The sequence below is a fragment of the Trematomus bernacchii genome, unplaced genomic scaffold (genome assembly GCF_902827165.1).
Source record: "Trematomus bernacchii unplaced genomic scaffold, fTreBer1.1, whole genome shotgun sequence".
Lineage (NCBI taxonomy): Eukaryota > Metazoa > Chordata > Actinopteri > Perciformes > Nototheniidae > Trematomus > Trematomus bernacchii.
In genome coordinates, this window is record NW_022987656.1 from 6,527,186 (window position 1) to 6,535,221 (window position 8,036).

Here is an 8,036-nt window from a genome sequence, read left to right on the forward strand (position 1 = left end):
ACCAGTATAAAGCGTCTTTGAGCATTTGGAAAAGCGCTATAAAAATCCCATGTATTATTATTATTATTATTATTATTATTATTATTATTATTATTATTATTATTATTATTATTATTATTACTATTATTATAACCATAGGCCAATAACCAATGGGTGACGCCACAGAGACTATTTCACTCTTTCATATGGCAACAAATACATTGCACTATTTTTCAATATCTTTCTACAAACAAATGACAGACAACATTTTACAATAGATTTGTTTTAATAGCTTTCTGATTTGCTATACCCTTATATTCTCATGATACCATTTTGCTAAAGGCCGTACACCCAGAATAAAAGCCTTCTTACCCTAACCTTTAACCTTTTGATCTACTTTACAACTAATGTATATTCAACAGTAGCATATCATCTGATAATGCCACATAATCCATTCTCATGATGTCGAGCATTAAATCATGTTGTGTCCAAAAAGAGAGCATGTCATGTTGTGCCATTGCTCATCCACATATGATGACTTATGATCTGTGTGTCTCAAATGGTGAGATGTGTTGATCTTCAGACCTTAGAGTGAAGACTTCAGGGTCAGGGTGCCTTATGTATATTTCATAATTTATTTTCGTAATATTTTATATATTTAGAAATACATTTTGTTTTAACTCATTAATTACCTCTTTAACTTAACTTTTTTGTTGTCTTTCCAGTGTCTTATAATCTCTATATTATTTATATAGTTAGCTACATTCATTCAGAAAGAAACATTATATGTGATAAATTCTTGATATTAATTTTTCGATAAAATTTGACAGGCTTGAAAGTTTCTTGCAGCCCGAACATTGTTACTGGTTGATAGACATGCAATTGAATATGCACAGGACACTACACACTAACACACACACACACACACACACACACACACACACACACACACACACACACACACACACACACACACACACACACACACACACACACACACCTTCCTGGCTGTCAGTGGAAGAAGTGAGCTCACCGTGGCCTGAAGGCTATGCAGACAGGGTATGGTTACACAGACCAAAACACACAGCTCATAATACGTCCACTGCAACTCTAGAGCTGACGTGCACAGCGTCATGTTCAGTAATATGCATATCTCTAGACAACTGAAGGTATTATAGTCATTGTCATTTTGACTGTACAGCGTATGCCAGGACATTTGAGACGAATGACAATTGTGTATCACTACCTAACATTTTGTAGGTTCTGTCACAAAGGAGGCGCTTTCTGTGGTTTCTTGCCAAAACTATATTTGATCAGTATTCTTTTCATTCATTCCATCCGTCCATGGGTGCAATTGAAGTGCACAATATCTGTGACAGCTGCCTAATAATCAGTGGTGGAAAAATTAGAAAGACATTAAGTAGCACAACTACAGTGTAAAAATACTGATACCCCTTCTAAAGCAGGACCAGTGCCTGTTTGCGAATAAAGTTTTCCGGTTTCAACTGCAGTGGCCCTGGCTCTAAGCTCCAAAAACTGGTTCCATTCAACTATTTGCTCAGTTGGCACGAGAACAGCGAACAACGTAAATTGGAGGCTAGGACGGGATTTACGGAGCCACAACAGTTCACAGCAAGAAAGTTGGAGAAGCAGTAGCGTAAGATCGGAAAATGGCTAGAACACAACCATACATTTAAAAATGTCATGGAACATTAACCAAGCATACATGGGACATATCATTATTTTTCACTATGACTACCCTTTTGCTATCATTGTTGCGTTAACAGCGGAATTCACTCCCGCTTCACATGATACAATCCTTCAAATTTAGGGTGCTATGTTGCCTACCATTGACAATTAAAACTGAAAAAACCCCTACATTTTTGGTGAAATATGCATCAAGGGGTGTTACTGCTGAGACAGTCTAACCGTAAATTACTTATTCCAAGAAGCGGCTAGGATTAGGAAAAGGTAGGTTGAACACCGGTGGAACATGAGCAGCATACCACTCTAGCGGTCAGATAAATCCACTGAACTATAGTCGCATACTAAAAGCCACGTTACTCGTACTCTTTGGAGTACAACGTTGGAGAAGTCACTCTTGCAATTCAAACTGGCTTCACAAGTTCAACCAACTCCAAATAAAACTAGCCCACGGACCTAGAACAGAACTCAACTCAGTGGAAGAGGGGTGTGAGGAGCTCTTAAAGATCTCCTATCATGCTATTTTTAGGCATATATTATGGGTCTCAGATATATAAAAAATATATAAAAAAACATGTCTATGATGTGTTTTGCTCAAAATATCAAACAGATCATGCATTTTAGACATCCCTCATATCCCTCTATTTCAGGCCTGCTAGATAACTGCAGGTTCGGGGTCCTTAGCTTGAAAAAAAAAAAAAGAGGAGGGGGAGCTAATGCCTGCTCAGAAATCTACGAGATACAGCTAAATGCTGCCGTGATTAAACGCCATATCACGTTCCAAACCACATCAAGGATTATTTCTGAAACAGTATGGAGCTCAAATGCTTTTTCTCTTGCCGGTTTACCACAAGGTGAGTTCCTTTCTTTATTTCCACATACTCTCTCCAGTACAGCGTTAGCGAGTGTTAGCGATGCTTGCTAATGTAAACAAAGACTATTAGGCGCGTTCACACCGCAGTACTTTTCCCACTTTAGTTCCGATATAGTTCCGAAATGTTGCGTTCACACCAAAAAAATCCGGAACAAAAATTAGTTCATGAGAACCTTTTTACTACCTTTTCCGTCCCTGCTAGAGAGCAGGGACTTTCGTGGGAGAAAAAGGTTCCATATTTCTGATTGGCTGGGCGGATTGCAAACCACGCCCCGTAAAACTCCCAAAAAGTTTTGTGAAGCCGCCATTTTATTATCCTCGCATTAGCATTATTAGCATTAGCCCAGCGCACAAACGCAGAGAGACTAACTTATGGCAACACAAAAGAAAACATGGGAGCGGTGGAGATGAGGAGGTGTCGGCGTTCTGGCGATTTAAGTCCCAGCAGCTTCTACTGAAGCCAGTCCCCAACTCCGGGGACTTCCGGCCGGGGACTTCGGGTGGCAGTATACGCCGTGAAGTTGTTTGCGGCCTGCCAGTAAACCCAAAGCAGAAGAAGAAGAAGTGACGTCAGCGGCTTCATTTGCCTAATCCCCCCCCAGGGACTTATTCCGGTGTGAACGCGATCTGTACTTAGTTCATGAGAACTAAAGAGTTCTCATGAACTAAGTTCTGATTAACCTTTGTGGGAAAAGTGATAGCATTGTTTCTGATAGTGCCATGGGTCCACATTTCCGATACTACGTCATATCGGACGCAAATCTGGATCAGCTCCGTTGTACCCCCGTTTTTAGAGATTTGGGAACGGAGGAAAAGAGAGAGGGTTTTATTTTCTGACACTTTGTGAGTTCCCTGACACACCGGGGACACATATATATATATATATATAAAAGACATCAAAAAGTGCATTTTGCATGATAGGTCCCCTTTAAGACGTGACTTCAAACTGAAAAGTTAAAACGTAGGCTTGGGTTTTCAGCTGGCTACAGAGTCATTTCCTGCTCTGACTAAATAATTGGGTAAGTGGCTAAGTGCCAGATCAGATGCCCTTAGTAGTGAATATAACAGTAGGCATCACCTGGGAGACATGTTTGGAAGACTCTTGATTCAGCCCAATAATCACAAACATTTTCATAGCATACAACACAAAAATGGTAGAAACCAAAGGAAAAGCAAATGAGGAGAGAGACATTTTACAATTGCTTCAAATATATTCAGCATGACAAAATTATAGAATATGTAGATGGTTGGAAACTAAGCTCACACACACACCATGTCAACTCATTATAAAGGTTACTAACACGAAGGAGAAAAGAGTCAAGAGGAAAGGCTAAATATCCTCGGGGGGAAAGATCCAGATGTAAACACCTGGAATAAGGAGTCAAGGAATGTTAGCCTAGCTAAGCATGAAGACAGGAAGCGGGGGGAAACAGCCAGCTGGCTTAATCTAGAACTAATTAACACTTTGTATTTAGTTTGTTAATGGCAAGAGCAGGGTGCACTGACTCTGTGTATCCTGCTGGAGTCATGTCGTCTAATTGAGGTCTAATTCAGGTCTGTTACAATCATGGCTGTAGAGATAACAAACCTTTTTTTATAGCCGGGGACGCTTCATAGAAATGCTGGGTGGATTCGCTTTTTTAAATAGTCTTAACATTTTCTAAACTGCGATTGCTGCAACAGTTTGATGGGCTATTGTATTTCTGCTAAAGCTGGTCAAAATTCCATAAGCCTACAATCGTAGTTATAGAGCGCCGAATGAATGAGTTCCAAACCTAGAAATAGGTTACATTTTAGCATTTCCGGGCTCCCTTGTCTTGAAATAAGCAGTTATTTGATTGGTTTTTTGGTTACATTTCCGAAATAACGTTTATGGTTAAAATACACTTACAACATTTTACCTTTTGTTCTGTGACACAAAACACATCCTTTAACAACGTACCTGTGAACTTGTGAAGCTTTTACGTTTTTTTTACGTGAATGAGACTATTAAACTTCATGACGCTGATACTTAGCCGCCTTAAGCTTAGTAAAGTCATGTGACCGTGATGTAGTTAGTTAGAGCTATTTACCTCTGCCCATTGCATTTAAGCTTGAACAATTATAAAACTAATGTTAATATGTGGAAATTCAGCTACTTAACAAAAAGTGTAAATATCACATACGTATGTTTTCCAAAGATCTTTTTTTCTGCAATATTTCAAAATCCGAATACCATTGACTTTTTGTCGAGTGAGCTTTTGCGATGCTAACTCCCTGAGCTTTTTAGATTACAATTTCAACAGTTTGTAAACATTCACCGGGCAAAGTGAATACAATACAAACGTTTATCGTACAGTGCAGTGAAAAAAAAACTTAATTTAAACTTGTTTTAACAATTCATTCAAGAATAGAGCTAAAGCAAATAAGAAATAAACACAATATCTTCTGCACCTCAACTGTCCAAGTGTTTAGGTCCTTTCAGGTAACCAATGGGTAATGTTACAGATTAAGTGACTGCTCTGGGTTGTGTGTGTGTGCATATGTGTCTGTGGAGTGGGCGGGCAAGGGAGTATAAGGAAAGGTTGACAGACAAGTGGGTCTGCCTGCGTCCAAAGATAGATCACTTTTTTCTGACAGAGGATGCAACAAACTGTTGAAGCTATAGAGACATCAACCAGTTAGGGTTACGACAGGGATAGAATGTTTCTGAACTGAGAAGTAAATCGTTGGAGATCGGCATCCATAGGAATGGTGTACTGACGGTTCTTCTTCTTCTGGCGTTTGTCTTTAGACCTTCAGCTTTGTTGAGGTCAATTGGACCACGGTTGCCATTCGGTGGCCGGTGTTTGGGGGAACTGGGGATGATGTGCTCTACGGATTGTTGCAACAACAGCACAGGATCATCATTTTATTCACAAGCAGCTGCAAATATTAGCCCGTACTGCACACGTCCTGGCGCAGTCAAAATGTCTAAAAGGGTCCGTCCAAACCAAGACAAATGAAAAGCATCTCTCTTCTACCAATCAAGAACCACTGGTGATTTACCAGTGGACAGAAAGGAATGGGCTAAACCAAAGGAATATAGACCCTATTTACCAACTGGTACTGTAATCATAGAAAATACAGTGTTTCATCTGTTGGTTAAACTACGTGGGAAAGTTATTCATGAGTCTAACAAATATCTCAAAGTCTGTATTGCTCTTGCAGCAGCAAACAAAACAGCAATCCAGGAAGCAGAGATAAGAGCAAATCCAGCAACAGTGGACCCTACGGTACGACAAAAGAAGTATGACGTTGCTGATCCCGGTGCCAATGACAGCAATACGATGATGCCCGTCACGGTTAAACCTGATGCTAGGCCCGCCGAAGCAAGGAAACAAAGAGATCTCTGCTCTGATGTCTCAGCTTCTGAAACAGAATCTGAGTGCTGTGGTTGTCTGGAGAGGCTGAAGGAGGACAGTGAGGATGAGTACTACACTGAGCAGAGGATCACAGAATGGGTTCTCAAAGTCAACTGCAGCCTCTTCTCAATAGGAAACGATGAGCTAAAAAACTCAAAACCTGTAGAGGAGCAAGATGTAACGACTATAAAAATCATCTACACTGGAGACTGAACTGAAATAATATTGGTATTATTGTCAAAATCATTTGAACTCATTTTCCATCATGTGATTATCTCAAATGTCAGGGAAAATAAAATAGTAACAGGACATCAGCTTTTTTTTGTCAAACTAACAATTCCAGGAAGGAACGTAAGTACTATTATTGCTAAAGCTAATTGCTAGCAATTATTGCTAATGACAGACCTACTAGTTTTTGTGATAAATTACATAATTATAAAACCAACGATATATAGTTCCACAATGATTTTAGGAAGACAAAGACGTTTCCAGTTCATGATGATTAAACCTCTGCTTGGGTTCAGGTTCAGTGAAACTATAATGGGGATTGCATTACATCAATAAATCTGTATCCTAATAAATAATGCAAATAGACTGAACTGTATTACCCAATCATTTAATGAGGCAGTTTTACTTGAAGGGTTCACATGAATAGGTCACGCTTGGATTTCTTTGTTCTGCAAGGCCATCCAATGTCAAGACAATTTAAGGGACAGGGAGATATGTGTCCAGTTGTAATCAGGTAAGTGAGAACACCTGTGGGTCATGGCTTTGTCTCTGTTTTGTCAGCTTTAAAGGTGGCTCTATTTTACATGTTGTTCTTTTTCTATAAGTTTATAAGTACTGTTAATATATTTTATGTATCCAAAGAAAATTAGGTAATGGACATCTCAATATGTAGAAGTGTTGAGTATACTAGGTTTTTAGTCTTTCTCTTTGAGTCTGTTATAGTTTTTTTAAGCTGTGAAGTGTTGTACAATATGAGTTTTCATTAATTTTAAGTAACGGACAACTCAACTCTTTTCAAAAATTATAAATAAAATATATCAAATGACCCATCATTACACTTAAAATCACTGAAAAGGTTATTTTAAAAATTATTTTAGTTAGTGAATACCAAGCAATTGACATTATAAAAACAGATTAATCAACAATAGAGATAAATTGCCCTGTTTTCCCTCCCTTATTCTGATGATTAAGTTGAAAAAATAAATGTAATACAATTAGTCCAAAAAAAAAGAACGAACATAATAATTTCTACATATTTCAAGAATTAGCCATTTTGCCAAACTCTTTCTGACATTACAGGTCAAAGGACACTACACCGCGGCTCACAGGTGGAGCAGGATGTCCCAGATATAGCAGCCACCCCCATCACATGCTCCATGAGCAATCAGTAATTTTCAGCACTGGTGACATTTGAATGTATGTTGTGTTCTACTCAGCATGCTGATTTCACACTTGGTCAGCGAGTTCTGTCACACATCCGTCACATGAAACCTGTAGTTCTTCCTTCCAAGACATGTGACCAGGGTTTCCGTTAGCCGGTATTGCCCGAACACTGACCGGACAAATCTATTGAAGCACTAGTTAGCACTAACCGCACTCATCACAAGCAACAAGAAGCATTGTCATAAGGACAGCTCTTTGCGATTATCGAGGCTTCAATTTAATAACGGCAAAGTCTTCATAAGTGATTTTAGCTAAATCCATTCCTAGGGGGCCAAACTGGCCAAGGTAGCATTCAAGCTGGCAGCAGGATGCCTTAATTTAAATGTGATGAGCCATATATTTTGGTTTGTTTATAAGTGTTTTTTTTCTGCTTTAGTTTACCTGGGGAATAAATTGTCCTTAAGCTGAGTGAGATTCTTTGTGTTTAGAATTACAGCTTTGGCTTGCGTAATATATATATTTTTAATTATACCCTATTTACGGGACAGGCTTTTATTTGAAATAACCTGCATTTGATAAGATATAAATCTACATGCATTGATTATAGCCGTCCTATCAATTGATTTTAAGGTCAATAATAAACACAGATAATATTTGACTGGAATTCCTCCAATTTCTCCTATTTATCTAATTTGTCAAGTGTC